The sequence below is a fragment of the Acipenser ruthenus genome, chromosome 10, assembly GCF_902713425.1.
Source record: "Acipenser ruthenus chromosome 10, fAciRut3.2 maternal haplotype, whole genome shotgun sequence".
Taxonomy (NCBI): domain Eukaryota; kingdom Metazoa; phylum Chordata; class Actinopteri; order Acipenseriformes; family Acipenseridae; genus Acipenser; species Acipenser ruthenus.
The window spans coordinates 47,698,773-47,716,081 of NC_081198.1; positions in this window are offsets into that span (position 1 = coordinate 47,698,773).

Genomic DNA, 17,309 nt, shown 5'->3' on the forward strand with positions numbered 1-17,309 from the left:
TAGATATATTACTGAACTTCCACTTACAGTAAACATTTGATGTGTCTTATGCAGGTACTCAATAAACCATTCAAATAAAATCAAACTTGAGAGCTTGAAGAGAGCACAACACTTTATTTTGAAATTTGATGATGGCAAATTTTAAATGTGCACATCAAAACTCATACTTGACTATTTTAGAATAGCAATAAGGTCAGGTTATTGGATGTATTAATGTGCACAAATATTGGCTTTTTAAAAACTCTATACATAAAACTATATGTTACATTTTTTAAGAAGTCACTGATATATTTGCTTGCATTTTATTTAACGCTACAATTTAAAAAAAAAAAAGGATTTCTTTTGTCTTTGCATTTGAAGATAATAATGGTTTTAAGTCTGGAAAAATGTGATCCCAACCCCACAGAAAGCACCACATATTGGATTTCTATTGGTGTATTCAAGTTATCATAGAGGAAAATATAGTTTTTACTTGATTCAACAAATTGGCATCACAGTGTAATGCTTCAAGGTGTGCCCCTCCAAAACAATTTAAATCTGGCAACCTTGTCACAAATGTGCACTCCCAAAAGTACTCCCTATTGGCAGTGTTAGGCCGGGTGTGGATGCACTTGAGTTTATATTTGTGCTTTATCCAAGCATCAGGAGAATGTGACTTTCGTGGGTGATGAGGGCAGCTGCAGTATAAGTTATACAGTGCTTATAACTATTCTGCTTAGGGAGCCGTGGTCATTTTAGGGTGGGAGGGTTTGACTGTGAGCTGGGATCTCTGGTTCACATTATAGTAGAGGAAACAACACAACTCACATTTCAAGAAATACTTAATTAGTTTTTTTTTTTAAAAGCATAGCATTGCCATCATCAGCATACAAAGTAGCAAAGGACTGACACACTTATTTCCAACAATCAAATTAGCAATCAATTTGTTAATCAAGATAAATGATTAATTATAGATAGTCAGTCAGTTGTTAAAATACAGTTGTATTAGAAAGAGTTAAATGATTAAGGATTATTACACACACACACACACACACACACACAATTATATTTTGATACGTTAGTTGCAGGGTTTCCTTTACATTATTTTGCTATTGTTTTTAACCCCACCACAGTTGACTGTTATGATGTAGCGCCAGTTCCTAAGTGTTTTGATATCTTTGGTTCACATCCCAGTCACACAAGTATCAAAATTCAAAAATATATCAAGTGGACAGTAAAATATTTAAATCATTACAAATAGCACTCAGTAGAAGATAAACACAATGATTAATACAATAATTATGTCTCCTAAAATCTGAAATGCGGCAACTCATGTTTTATTTGAGGAAATAAAAGGATGATGACTGCAGGCCAGAGAGGTTAAATCTTTGAAGTCAAGTTTGCACAGTATGATTAATACTGCTCTTCTCAGATCTGTTATTGCTGTTAAACTTTTCTGTTTAGCAAAATATTACATTAAATCTCTTTATTTAAACATTAGCAGCAAATGTATGCAGCTCCTTCAACTTTAATTAAAACTTTATTATGGTTTTCTTTTCAACAAGAAGCATTTTTTCAATGGATTTATTTCTGCTTTTGATCACTCACCTTCCTCTAAAATCCACCAGAGAATCCTGAATAATTAATAAATGCTTCAAAGAATTCATAAAACATTACATTTTCTGAAAACTTTTTTGATGTTCTAACTGTCAAAACATAGCGTTTTAATGACGCTTGACAATTCCTGCAAGACAGCCAATCCCTCGTGGTTTCCCGTATATGCTGCCATTGCAACAAATCAGTAATTCCATGATTAAATTGGCCATTATTGTTAAAATAACTAGCCATCTTTCATCAAGTTGGTCATGCTTTTTAAGAATATAAAAAGAGAAATGTCCTCTGAGGAATTAATACATCGTTTTTTGTCCCTGTATGTGAGATTATTTTTTCTGGAAGTTTTTTCTAGATGTATTTATTAACAGTACTCCCTTAGTGCAACATTTAATCTATACATTTTTAACTATACATTTTTAACTGTGTTCATGATAATTAATGTCCACAGATAGAACATATTTTAATTTGAAATCTAATAGAAGGTCGCTCACTCAAGAACTGATCAACCCCAACCTTTCAAATCAAGCTAAGCAATACCAAATGAGAATCCAGTGCATGCAAGCATTGCTGCTGTGTAGACTAACACAGGACTGGTCAATTAATAGCACAAGGTTTGTTCAATTTTCAGCAATTTCATACATCTGCATTTTAAACTACCATACTCGTGGACTCCTGTTCATTGACAATACACAACTTAGTTTAATTTAATGAGAATCTGTTGTTAAGAATGCAAAGGAAATCAATTAACACATAACTAACTCCAACCGGCAAAAGTGGACCCCAGGGGAAAGCCAGGCATTACATTACACTAGAGCAACAATGCCAATTTATGATGTGCTGCATTAAACTCTGATTACACTATGTAACACAATTTTTGTTCCTGGGTAGTAAGTGTTATTTCCTGATTGCTTATACCTCAAAAGTATAGAAAATGGCTATTATTCCCCACAAACTTTGCTTTTGTGACCAGGACAGTGATATTTTGAAATTTACCTATTTCCAATGAGAAAACGGGCGAATTTGTGTCTTTTCGTTCACATAAAGTCAGAAAAAAACATCATATGAATCCAAATTAACATGTATTTATACTAAAGTAATACAAAAATAACTACAAAAGATTTAGAAGTGAGTAGTTTTTCGAGATTTACGATTATACTGTAAATCACTTTCACGAATCAGCCCCCAAATATAGTCTCCCATCATGTTCTTGTTATATTGTCCTTGGTAGCGGCGTTCAAAGTCCAGTATATCCTGGTGGAAGCGCTCGCCTTGCTCCTCCGAGTACGCTCCCATGTTCTCCTTGAATTTATCAAGATGAGCATCAAGGATATGGACTTTGAGGGACATCCTACAGCCCATTGTGCCGTAGTTCTTCACCAGAGTCTCAACCAGCTCCACATAGTTTTCGGCCTTGTGATTGCCCAGGAAGCCCCGAACCACTGCGACAAAGCTGTTCCAAGCCGCTTTCTCCTTACTAGTGAGCTTCTTGGGGAATTCATTGCACTCCAGGATCTTCTTTTTCTGTGGTCCGACGAAGACACCGGCTTTGACCTTTGCCTCAGACAGCTTAGGGAAGAAGTCTTGAAGGTACTTGAAAGCTGCCGACTCCTTATCTAGAGCTCTGACAAATTGTTTCATAAGGCCCAATTTGATGTGCAGTGGTGGCATCAGCACCTTCTGGGGGTCCACCAGTGGCTCCCACTTGACGTTGTTCCTCCCCACAGAGAACTCGGTCCGCTGTGGCCAGTCCCGCCTGTGGTAGTGCGCCTTGGTGTCCCTGCTGTCCCAAAGGCAAAGATAGTAGGGAAACTTGGTAAAACCACCTTGGAGACCCATCAGGAATGCCACCATTTTGAAGTCTCCTATGACCTTGATGCCATCTCAGAAAAATGCAGATATGTATCCACTTAGGCAGCTGGAACTAAACTGAACTGGTGGGCTTAAGGCCCCTGTATTTATAATACTATTTATATTACTGGAAAGTTCTAGAAAGTTCTAGAAGTTACTCCAAGTTTACTCAGCACTGAATCTATCTGGAATGTTCTGGAAAATAGGTAAATTTCAAAATATCACTGTCCTGGTCACAAAAGCAAAGTTTGTGGGGAATAATAGCCATTTTCTATACTTTTGAGGCATAAGCAATTAGGAAATAACACTTACTACCCAGGAACAAAAAAAAAAAAATAATTGTTACACGGTGTTATTACTATTGCTTTCTGCCATATCACTTTATAGGTCACTTGCTGTTTTATGTCTCTGTTTCCATATTTTTTTTCGCAGATGCGGCGTTATGCACTTTGTACACATACTCTGCAAGTTATGAATCAATAGTCTGGTTTATGTCAGCAAATTTAGGAGAGGTTAGATAAAGATGCTAAAATTCCTATACTTCACAATTCACCATTACTTACCATGGAAAAAACAGAGTTCTATTTTAAAGGGAGCTTGTATAATGCTATTATATTTGGTTCAAGGTCAGTTTCTAGGATATTACAAATGTGCATTGTAAGGTACAGCACATATGTTATACTTTTCTCACTGATTATGCAAATACGATTTAAACTATTACAGCACTTCAATTTCACCCTCAAAATGATTTTCCAAGTAAATTGCTATTTAAATTGAAATGACTTACTTCTTCTTTCATTTAAAAAGACAATATAATGGAAATAAACAGAACACGATCTAATCCAAGCAATTCAGCACTTCATAACTAGCAATTTCCATTAATTGAATTTTGATTCGTGGCACCCTCTTAATTTATGTTTGCTCTTTCTCTTCACTGCTTCATGCTCAACCTTTATACTGTGTTTCACTGTATACATTATTTAGACAAAAACAAGTAGTAAGCAGGATGCAGTTTTGCTCCCATATTGCTCTAAAAATACATTAGAGCATTGCAGTCAGTGGTTAAATGGACTGACTACACAGTGACAATGTCAATCTCTCTCTCTCTCTCTCTCTCTCTCTCTCTCTCTCTCTTTCTCTCTCTCTCTCTCTCTCTCTCTATATATATATATCTTACATATAAGTTAGGACACAATTATAGTAATGAACTCTGTCACACAGTAATACATGTAGTTATTAGGGCATTGATTTGGGGAATACAATGAAAAACTGCCAAATGATGTGGTATTATCTTATAACAGTGGTAATAACTACTTGTTTAAAATCTAAACTAATCTTAAAGATGAATGTATGTATCCCTAGATAGCATCTAGAAGAAGAAGCTTTCCTTTAGCTGTGAAACATCACATTACACAACACACAGATCTATAAGAATTCTTATCTATAAGAATTTGTGGTGAAGAAGATATCGTAATTGAATTGTTATTTTCTGTAGAGGTCTGTGCTGCTACAGTATAATATAGTCTCAATTGCCTAATCTTATTTTACTGTCAGAAATGTCCTCTTAAGAGAAGCATAATAACACATTATCAGAATAATTGCTGAATACAATGAATAACTTACACTTCACTCATTGTTTGTTATTTATCATTATGCACTGGTTCTGTGAAAAAGAAAATAATGCAATTCAATTGAAGTACATTAAAGAGAAATGTTGTTATTTTGTTTTTCAGGATGAGCAAGACGTTTTCCAAGACATTTCCAAAGAAACCTTTAGCTGGATAAAGTTGGAAGCTCTGAAGATGGTGATTTTCTGAAAACCTACATCCATAACAATTTGTGATAAACAGTTTGTTGCTATTTTAATATTTAAATAGTGAAACTATTTAGATCCACCAGTGCTTAGAACATTTAAGAAGACCCCATAATGTGTGTGTTTTTCTTTTCTTCTCATAGTTAGTTAGTGAGGTATGCATTTGATTTGAGAATGTAATTTTTTTTCCTTAAGGAATTTGACGAGTAGCTAAGTTAGTTCTTTATAGCTGCTTATATAGTGTACAATGTTGTTTTAAAATACTTTTTGAATTAGTTGGCATTCAATGTCATTCTGAGGGAGGGTGAGACAGACACCATTCCTGGCAACTGTAGTTCCAGCTAATAGGATGTAATGGGGACATATATTAATGTTTATACAAATGTATTACAATCTGTTGCCATTTACATCAAATTAATTGACCCCAATATAGTTATACAAATCCACAAATAAGTAACATCACCCTGATAATAGTATAGTTAAGCTAAGAAATTGACACAGTAACAGGATAAATATCTTTACATAACACATAAAAAAGATTCCAGTATTGCTAATTATGTTGAACACCATGTATCACACAAATAAATTAAATTCAGAGTAGTCTTGGTAATCTTAAAATAATCTCCAAATGTTAATTATTCCTTCTCAGAAGGACAGATACAATGCAATGTTATAATTCAGTCTGTTAATTTAAATATTTGTCTTTAAAAGGTTATTTTATACACATGTATAGATTTCTTTATATATATATATATGGGGTGAATGAAATGTTTCCACCCATACATTAAAGTCCATGCTAAGCACAAACCATAGTAAAGGTTATAATAAAATGTTAATATTAAGTACATAGAATACTTTAAAACATAAGAATACATAATTTAACAGTTTAAAATAATGCAATTAAACAATAACAAATTTTTTTTTTAAGAAATTAAAAAAAGAACCCCCTTTTTTGCTCTTTTACGTCCTGCCTAAATGCAAAAAAGTCGGGTAAAAACAGTTGATAATTCAATACCAGGGTACAGTTCCCATTACATTTGTCACACTCGAATGATGAACTTTAGGCCTTTTTGTTTAAATGATTTTGTTCGCCAAGGAATCTGTGAAGTGGTGCGTGTGATAAAATATTTATTATGTTAGCTTAAGGCAATTAAAATACAAAACATGGTGCACTTTATTCTTGCAGGCAAGGGCAGCTGTCAGATTTTATTAAGTCTTTTTCCCTGCTAAGAAGTCTATAAGAAATTGTTAAATTTAGGTAGCTCTTAAAGGTACTGTATAATGTAAAATAAGGGCTGGTCAAGTTCTGTGACAAAGCCTGCTAGAGTCGTTAAACTTCAGTTTATTTGAAAAGCTTCTTACACTAATCAGTTGTCTGATAATATTTATTGGTTGGAGAGTAGATGTAATAATAATCTGAAACACAGTTGTATTTTAACCTGCCTTAGTTCAAGATACAAGGTATTTATTAATACAAGTTATGTTGTCCTGATAAAGTGCACAAGGTTTTTAAACTAGAATCATGTATTCTGGTATCTGCAGGATTCGAAATACTTACTGTTACAGCCTTTAATGTGCTGCATATTGTTTCAATTTGTTTTTTAATTCATTTTGAGATTGTGTTTTAATATTATTATTCTATGGCTCCTGGAATATCAAATATAGCCAAGAAAACAGCATTAGTTTAGACTAGAAGATACGTTTGTAATTAATCGGTTTGCCAGGGCAGCTATTTGGGCAAGCAAGGGCTTTTTAAAATGCACTCCATAATTAATCTTTGTTTTCTCAATCCAGTTAATGAATTTTTCCATAGCTATGCTAGCAAACCTCAATATAATCCTTATAAATGAATTATGTTTTGTTCATGGGGAAATAGTGTATTATAGTTTCAAAATATTTTGAAGTAATCAAACGTGAATAAAGTAAAAAAAAAAAAAAAATAATAATAATAAGTAGCTTACTTGTCTTGTCTAAACTGTCAGTAAATATTGTTTGGGTGTCTACAGTGCAATGCATAGTGCAATGGAAATTGACATTGCCAAGATTATTATACTATACAAGAGCTGTGAAAAGTCAGACAGTTGGATCTGGTACCACTTTGTATTTTCTATAAACTGGCATTTTGTTCATAGAGTACTGAGTCTATTCCAAAAATGAGGACAGTTGAATAACCTGACTCTATGAAATAACCACAGGACTCTATGAACGTTCATGGAGTATTTTGTTTATATGACAAAACCCCTACATTATCAGTGGTAACTCAACAACTGTTTCTTGACTGCGGTACTATTGTCCACGGTGCTCTGTTGAGAATGTTCACTCATAAGCTTCTGCTGTCTGTTTTATCTATGTATTTATTCCAGTATATTTTAATGCCCATGCCCTACTTCAAATATTTGAAGGACATTATTGTCAGGCATGAAATGTTCTTTAAATTAAAAATAAGAACTGGATTATAAAACAGAGTTCAGTTCACTATAATTCTCTCAGTTCCCCTGCAGTCATTAAAAGGTGTGTATCAATGTACAACTGTCTGATCTATCGGCTGTTAATCTGCAGTAGTCTTTACTTATCAGTTGTCAATCAGACATTCTAACTCTTCACAGAACGTGTTGTTTCTCTGCAAACTCTATTTATTTATCACAACCAGAAACCAGATTTTTATTTAAGACAACCAGGGCTTATCTTCTGCCAACATGCTGGCACAGAGGAACATACCTGGGGGTTATTCCGTTTTTTAGCAGCTGTGTTTTCTTTTACCATTCATTCTCTTTTATACAGCACTTGATTCTTTCATTATGAATGCATAACATATAAACCATCAACACAGTGAAATATGAGATGCTTTCCATTATACTGATGATGAAAATTCACTTTGACACAAATTGATGGACTGCTGCCATGTAAAGAGTGCATTTTTAATAAATTCAATTTGAATGCACTGACAGGGAAATATGGATGGTACTCTAGTAAAATATAGCCATGCTTAAATAAACTGTCTGGAGATGTGAAACTAGTGTGTCGGCTAATATTAATATGGTTGCTAATTGAGCACACTAACCTATCTGCCAACTCACACACATCAGATACTCAACAAACATAGCAGAGTAGGAATCAAGTGTATTTTATGATTAAACTGGGAAAAACCAAAGCTGGCTGTTGTTTATCACCATTTGAATGTAAATAAGATTGCCACCATGACTTATTTTAAAAGCTTTAAGTGTAATGTGTTTTATTTTTTTTTTAATTACACTAACATTTCAGTGACAATAAAGATGTATTAATCAAGCCTTTTTGGTCTTCTGTGCAACAAGCCAGAAAGGAATAGCACACTAAGACCCCATTCACACTACTGTGCTGGCCCAGGGGGGTCTCAGGGCCACCACATATTTAGGTCTGCAACACCGTTCACATTTGCAGTTTAAGGCACCTTTGCGCATTTACATGGGACTGAAAAGCAGGGCTTAAATGTGGCAAATTGCTTTTTATTTTTTAACAGTAATCCTTGATTTAAGCAGATGTTTCTTATTAATATTTTTTTTCAATGCAGCACAGTAGCAATTTTATGGTATATATTAAAAAAAAAACATATATTATTGACTATTTTGACTTAATGTTATGGTGTGTAATGGGCTGACAGTCCCAGCTTACCCCCACCCACAATCACATTATTTTCTCAAGAACATGGACAATTTCAGAATGCAGGAAACAGCAACCTGCTAGTGTTCACAGGTATACATAAACATTTTCATAATAGATACAGCCTTGCTGCATGAAGTACAAAACAGCACATTGCCATGAACGTGAAATTCGTCCTTGCCAAACTGGTTGATCCAATCTTTAGGGGTGATTGTTATTGTCTTTGAACAGCTCTGGATACTGACTGAAGTAAACTGAAGCCTCATTCAACACTGAACTGAACTTGAAGCAGTTTTATTGGGGTGTTATTTGTTAATTGGAATCAGCTTGCTGATTTAATCACCTATAAAACAAGTGTGATTTAGCTGGAATAATCTAAGATTAAATTGGTGGGAAACATTTGTTTAAGCGATTGTTGAAAGGAATAAAAAGGCAGTTTGGTAAATTGAAGCACTCTCGAAAAACACTGAAGGTTTTTTTAAGCTTATTAAAACAGTTTGTTCAATAAGTATGGTGTCTGGCAGTGAAACCAATTCGGTTTGTACTGGGGCAAAATTTCCACTTGAAAAGCAGCAAATGTGTTTTGCTTGAGGCTACATCAGGTTGGCATGTAGGTGTATATGGGAGATGGATGACGAACTAGACCAAATTGGTTTAAGAGGAAGAAAAGGGGTTGTGTGAAAAAAGTTGCTGACTGCGTAAGGATACCAAGAATAAATTAAAATGTAGATGACAATGAAAAAAAAGGATTCAGAAGTAACCATGAAAATTTGAAATGACAGAAGAACATCAAAGTTGCTGTTCAATTTGATACAAAATGGGTAACACTTTACTAAAGGTAATTTTGTTTTGGCTTGCTATGCAAATAATCACTCAAAATAGCATAACATAACAACGCGGTATCCTACCACTACAGGAAAACCTACATAAATAATTTGCTACATACATTTTGTTTCCACATTTTGTAAATTGGAGCAGGATGTAGAATATGAAATGTGACTCACTCTGCAGTGATTTGAAAAATGAAGATAACCAAGAGGAGTTGGTGCTTAACAATGCTGAGGTCTTCCCTAATTGTCTTACCTCCTGGATTTATTGATTAGTTTAGCTGCTCTCTGCAGCTATTACAATGATTTATTCTCTCAAGTTTGTAAAAACCAATAGCAAAATATTTAAATGATTACAGCTGACTGCAAATTATATGTTTAGTTATGGTAATTATTTTCCTGCATTGATCTGAATAAAAAGAGTACCGTATTCCTTCGAATTTCAGACGCACTTTTTAAACCATTGTTTTCTTCTCAAAAATGGCCTGCATCTTAAATTCAGATATAGTAATATGTGTATTAAAATTGCCAAGAAAAGATGTGACTACCCGAGTACACAAACAGCAACATGACTTACTGCCGAGAACAAACAAACAAAAACGTTACTGCCTGATCTCGAATCATCCATGACATACAGGCAGCCATTTTCAAAAGAAGCGTCATTAGCTTCCTGAGGAATTCAAAGAGAAGCTTTTACAATTACAGCGTTTCGTTATTAGGCTCTGTTCTAACAGTAGCAGCTTCGACAGATCGGAAATGCTGATCAGACCCCTGTATTTTTCAATACCACGGTTCACAAACTGGGAGAAAAACATGTGTGAGTAATCACTACTGGAAAAGAGAAGTAGCACATAACTGCTTTGTTCTGTCTGACAGCAGGCCGCAAACTGATCCATATGCATATCTTTGTAAATGCACATGCTAAATCTCACCTTGAATGCAGAGCTATTTACATCAAATTGCATCAAATTCTTGGTGATGAAATATCAAACCTTCATGAAAGTAAATATTTAAAACCAAGTGTTTCATAGGTGGAATTGTCACAGCTTGTCTCATAAACACAGGGAATTCCATTCCAGTTATATTATCAGCTTTTCAATTTGTAATCATAATTTAAAAAGCCCTTGAGTCTCTGTCAACAATGTGAAAGGATAATTCAAACTCTTAAATAGACCAAAAGTAGAATTCCCTTACGTGCGTCTCATTGGGTGTCTCACCAAGGTGTAGGTTCAAGCAATCAACTGCCTGACGAAGAACATGACCTGAACTCAAGACAGTTCCAAGATAATTAACATTCAATAATTCTTTGGTTGAAAACTCATACACAAAACCCCAACACATGCTGGAATACTTTATAAACTGCCCCGCTGGACAAATTTAATTGAATACCATATTAAACAAGGAAATAACTTGGGTCATAAGCAGTGCTGCCCTTTTTGGGATTCCATTCCTACGTACTGTTAATTTGTGCTAAAGGAATTGGTATCAATTAATTAACATGCTGTAAATAGCCATTCATCAAAACTGCTTCAGTTCAGTGAGACCGCTAAAGGTCATCCGTGGATACAAATTTATAGGCACATAATTTTTAAAAAGACAGGTAATTAGCATTTCCACACATTTGCCTTTTCTTCAGAAACAAAGAGTGTGACTGAAAGCTGTGGTTGGCATTTAATTTAATGGCTGTAATGCACCACAATACAGAAGGAGTAAGTTATCATTCATTCTGTTTTATTGCAGCTGTTTTGCAAGCCATGAGGTACAAGCATGTACATGTTAGATAAGTCTCTGCTGTACAAATTAATGCAGGATTATGAATTGCAATGGCAAGCCTTTGAACAGCTAATTAAGTCTGCACAACTCTATTAGTATTTCAAAGGACACTCTAAGTAACTTAGATTGTTGTTTTCTTAAAGTTGGTAGTTTAATTTGTTATAACACATATATTTACACTGTTGGTTTTGGTCTGGGATGATTCAAGGTTTTTTTCTTCTGTGCTGTATGTCCCACGGTATTGCGAATGTTTAGTTGGGGTCAATGTGGTGTGTAGGGCTGTGTCAGAAACTTACTTCGAAAACCACAGGAGAATTTCTAGTGAGAGGGAAAAACAAAATAAAAAAAGTTATCTTCTAGCTTGCCAATCCATCAAAGAAAAATAGACCTTGACAGTAGAACATTTGTCAAAGCTGTACTTTTTTTTTGTCTTGAGATTGATTTCAACAATGCACCAGAGAAGCCTGGGAAATCTTGTAGAAATGAGAAGCTCTGAAGTGGCAGGTGTGTCCTGCATTGCTGAAAAAGGCTGAGATAAAGGATCCAATGTATTGTTATATATTTATTTGATGTCTTTTAGCAAAACATAGAGCAATGCTGTTTCATAATTTTCAATACATCAAGACACATTAGGATCATGTAGTGCCAGACAGCATCATTCAAATCTCTGGAACACACAGGTTAAAAATATAAATGTGTGGATGAGATAGGGAAACTGTCTAAAATGATTAAATGAAGATGGAAAATACTGCTTATGAGATCCCTGCAGATCCCTGCCTAATTACTAATAACTATATTAATAAGAAGGTCCAGAAGAGAGGCATGTCAGTTTGTGTGGTTCAGGAATTAGGAAGCATTTTAACAACACAAGCAATGTCTCAGTTGATCACTTCCTGATATATATATATATATATATATATATATATATATATATATATATATATAAACAACTCCACTTTAACATCTGTTTTTATGTACTCTTTCTATTTTTTTTTTAAATATGTATTTTTCCTTGATAATAATAACCTAATGTTATGTATATACAGCCTTTTAGAAACAATAATTAAACCACAGTAAAAATCTATAGAACTATATACAACTATGGCTTGTCTTCTAAACTGCTGTTACTTTACAATTCATTTTAAAAATGAATAAGCTGGAAATTGTTTAAAATTTACCATTGGCATACAAATGAAACCCGTCAGTATGGATTTACTTTATGACATCCAAAGATCTTTACTAAAAAAAGAGGTAAAACATGTTTAAGTGCCTTAGATCACACAGAGATCATTTAAAGTGACCCAGGAGTGCTTTGGTAGGGTTTTAGCATCCCAGAGTACTTTAAAATGCTCTGTGACTGAAGCAATGGTTTCTTAACCCCTTAAGGTACACAAGGAATTGAGCAATTGTTCAAACAGTTTCTTCCTTTTACGCCCCTCTTGTCCCGCCGGCGGAACACGGAACTGCACGTAAATATTATATTTCATAACGCATTTTTAATATTATTACAAAAGCAAAAGAGAAAAAAGCTGACTCGATATCAAAATCGTTGTTTTCCTACCGTCAAACAGCGAAGGAATTTTTCGAATCCGTCATTTCACCGCTGAGATATCCCATTCGCAATGTGTCTAGTACCCCCATGCATTCAAAACAAAAGCAATCGACTAGCTTGCGTTTTGCTGCTGTGGTCTTACAACCTTCATGACGATGAAATCTCCCTGATCACGTGGTAGGGGAGGTCACAAGCTTTCCATTCATGCCTTTACTGTGTTTGTAACCCAATACATCACAGAGTAATTGCTGTGCAAACAAACACGCCCACCTCTTGAATGAGATAAGGAAAAAAAAAAAACCTTTCAAAGGCAAATGCATGTAGCTATGGCTAGCCTGTGAGGTGCCAGAAGATAACATCCCTTTTAGAACTTAGTATATCAATTGACATAAAGATTTACACAATGTTTATTTTTGGAGAGGTTTGGGGACCCTTGGGCTTAGCTTTGTAAAAACTCCTGTAGAATTTGATCCCTTTGTTCAAACAGTTCCAAATTTTTACCCAGTATATTAGACATGTTGGTGAAGCACTGGAAAAAAATCTGGCTCTTTTCATATGCTACAAGTTGAAAAAATGACTATAGAACATAAAAAAATGAAAAGCGTTTGTTGTTTTTTTATGTGTTTTTTCTGGATATCTCCTTCCAGTGTGGTACTCAGTAAGACTTTTATCACACCTGAGGTTTTAGTCTTGATGCCCAAAGGGTTACCTTGAATTCAAGCCCTGAACCATGCCTGTGCTGTCTATACTTTGGAAGATATAGTGATTTATTTAAGGGCACAGCCACCCAGGCGGAAATTGTCTGTGAGGGGCTGGGGTTTTGAGAGGTTAAAATACATTTAACTCAAGTTTCATGAAGAAACTGACAATTTGGATGACCAGATCCAACCAGTCAGCAAATTTTAAACCTGTGCAAAAATAAGAAAATTAGCATTATTTTATTTGAGTTATCTGGGAAAATCTTTAGTATTTAACTGTGTCTGTGTCTTCTAAGAGTAGTTGTCAGAGTTTAAAAATACACAAACACCCCTGCAAATAAAAGCCACAATATTAATATATTTATATTGTATAGTACTTTGACTTCTATTACAGATTTGATTGCTGTTCACATGGCGTCACTATATTGGGATTTATTCAATTGATTTCAACACACGCAGATCTATATACTGACACTGTTTGTGTGTCAAGGCCCTGAAAATCAAACATTTAGCAGTGGATGTGATGCCAACCAATAGCTATCCTGTTATAAATAATGTAATACGTTCTCAAGTAAGAATGCAAGGCTTATAATGGCTTGTGATGGGTAAATAATGTGCCAAATAAGAAAAGAAAGACACCTATCTTAGGAAAAAAAAAAGGTCAAAGCTCAGCATTTCCACTTCATTTGTATAAATCAGACACTGAAATGAAAGGTTTTTATAAAGAAGGGGTTACTACTCCATTCCTGAGACAGTCGGAATGATTGCAGGCTAGATTCTTAATGAGAGTTCTGGAATATCAGTTGTAACTTTACATTCCAAGCCATCCTTCATTCAAAAAATAAATGGCTATAGATAGGAAGGAAGTGACTGGATTCAATGAAAGAGATACTGTAGGAATAATATAGTACTTGTCTCGAGAAATTATGGCAAAATAATGTATATTGAGCAAATTATCAAATAATGTGACACCAGGGTTGGATAATTCAAAAAGTCTCGTTACATTAAACTAGTATTTCTCATTGATATTTGCTGGACAGTTTTTGCCAGCTTTTTGTATTGGTGTACAATTAGGTAAACATATATTACAACTAATGCCCCTTCAAATAATGCGTGACCAAAACTTTATACTTTATTCCTTTTCTTGGATATTCTGTACAGTGACTTGGCTGGATAAAAAGTAGGGTACCCATTCTGGGCTGCTTTTTTAAAGCTTTTTTGCACTAATTTATTTATGCTTCTTTTTTGAAGTGTTTAATCAGATTTCTTTGAAATAAGAGGCAGTATTTGGGTAAATTAAATAGAAATTTGAAAGCAGCTATTCTTTACTGTGTTAAGTTGAATCTCCAACTCAGCTTTTTACCCAACTCAGTTTAAAATTAGCCATTTGGGAAAGAGATATGTATCCTACAATTCCTTGCTCCCTTTATTATGTATCATTAACAAGTTTGGGTCTTTCAAATGTTTTCAGACTAGATTAGCTTTCACTTTCATCATGACTGCAGCTCTGCATGTTCATTAAAAATGTTCATGCACAAGTAATGGTTCTTTAAAGTGCAATCAAGCATACTTCTTTAACTTGTTCTTAGTTGTTTTGATGTACAGTGCTTCCATGACTAACTCATTAGACATGAATGGGATTTGCATTTGCAGGCCTGTGCTCAATTATTAAAGAGTTTGGCAGCATCCAACTATGATCTTACCTACAGAGTTTTATAATCTACTCACTGTTGTGTTCAGGTAAAGTTGCACAAACAGTTATATAACCACATCTGAATCTATAAAGTAAACACAAGTAAACACATATATGTATTTTCTAATCCTCATTGTTTATCTTATATATTGATTATAACGTTATTTTTAAACTAGTGTATTTTATAAATAGATTTATATTAACACCAGTAGTAATTTAGCAGGGTAATGAGAAATGCCACATTGCAGGCGTTACAAGGCCTTCCACAGTGTACAATACAGTTGTGTATTAGGCAGAGGGTTTGGTTTTTATAAGGCTTAGAAACGTGTGAACAATTGTCAATAAACACTACCATATCATACATTTATTTATATACAAACTCAAAACTAATTATTAAGAGCCCCTAACTAAATATAGTATTATATCTATATTTAGGTTATTGTTATTATTATTATTATTATTATTATTATTATTATTATTATTATTATTATTATTATTATTATTATTAGTAGTAGTAGTAGTAGTAGTAGTAGTAGTTGTAGTAGTAGTAGTAAGTAGGAAATGTAGGGTAAGTCATTACAAATAGATCTATTGTGTAGTAGTGCATCAATAAATATACCTGCATATTCGTCTTTTGCTGTGTGGTAAAGCAGGATTTCTATTTATTTTTTTAATCCACAAATGTTGCTTAATTTTCACAGCCATAAGTGTATGACTTGCTTCAATATACTGTCTCTTCAAAGTTCATACAGTTTTCAATCACAGTAAAAATAGCCCTGTGCCTTGAGTTCAAGTCCTACTTCATAGATTACGTTACGCAATTCCAAAATTCCACCTGCAAATTCTACCCATCCCAAGAAATGAATACGGTGGTTATGTTTAGGATGAGTGATAATTAGCAAATAAAAAGAGAACTTAAAAATGATGAAAGTTAACAACCGTGAGAAGACGGCAATCGTGAAAAGATCTCTAAATGCTAGGGAGTAAAACACTACAGAGCAGCACAGAAATGGGGGTATATCAGAAACATAATGGAGAATATGGGAAGACAGGTTCCCATCCTCATTATTTGCAAACTACACCTGCAAATCTGTAATCCTTTTAAAAGGCTTAAGCTTTCTTTTTCCCTAAATTGTGTTTATTAATATAAGACCCAGTTCCCTAAAATTGCCTTCGTGATTTGTAGTAATAAGGTGAGGTAATTACTGCAGAGACCAAGATCATTTAAAGGGCATTATATTAGCAGTATGCAATAGGGATCAACAGCTCAGGCAGTTGTAGCTTTAAGCCTCTCAATAACAGAGGATAGATGAGCTTTCTCCATAGATGATAGCTCTCTCCTGATTAGATATAGAGATAGCAGATCTTATAGTATATGTAGAAAATCTCAAGGTCAGTTTAGTATTCATGTGTAAATTTATTATCAAAATAATAGAAATGGATGTGCCTGTATATTGACATATAATCAAACTTAATTTTAAAATTGTGCTTTCTAATTTTTTTGGGTTAGTTAATGGCATATACCACTTTGTACCAGTATAGAAATAGTGGAAAATTCTGCATGCTAAATCGTGTTCAGTGTTCATATTCGATTGTTAGAAATGACAGAATTCCGTTATTAGATATTACTGCTTTCATTGTGTTTGATGAACTGAGGACTCCCACGATGGAGATAGCAAGTCTCTTTACGTCATTACTTAGGAACCTGACAGCAGCTCTCAGCTTTTTGTAGAAAAATCACATTTAACCCCCAACCCCCACTGACACTAATGTCAAAATCCATTGCTCACGTATCACTAGGATTATATTTCTACAAATTTCGACAGCAATTTTGTTTTATCCAGAAATGAATAAAATGAATTGGTTCTCAGTG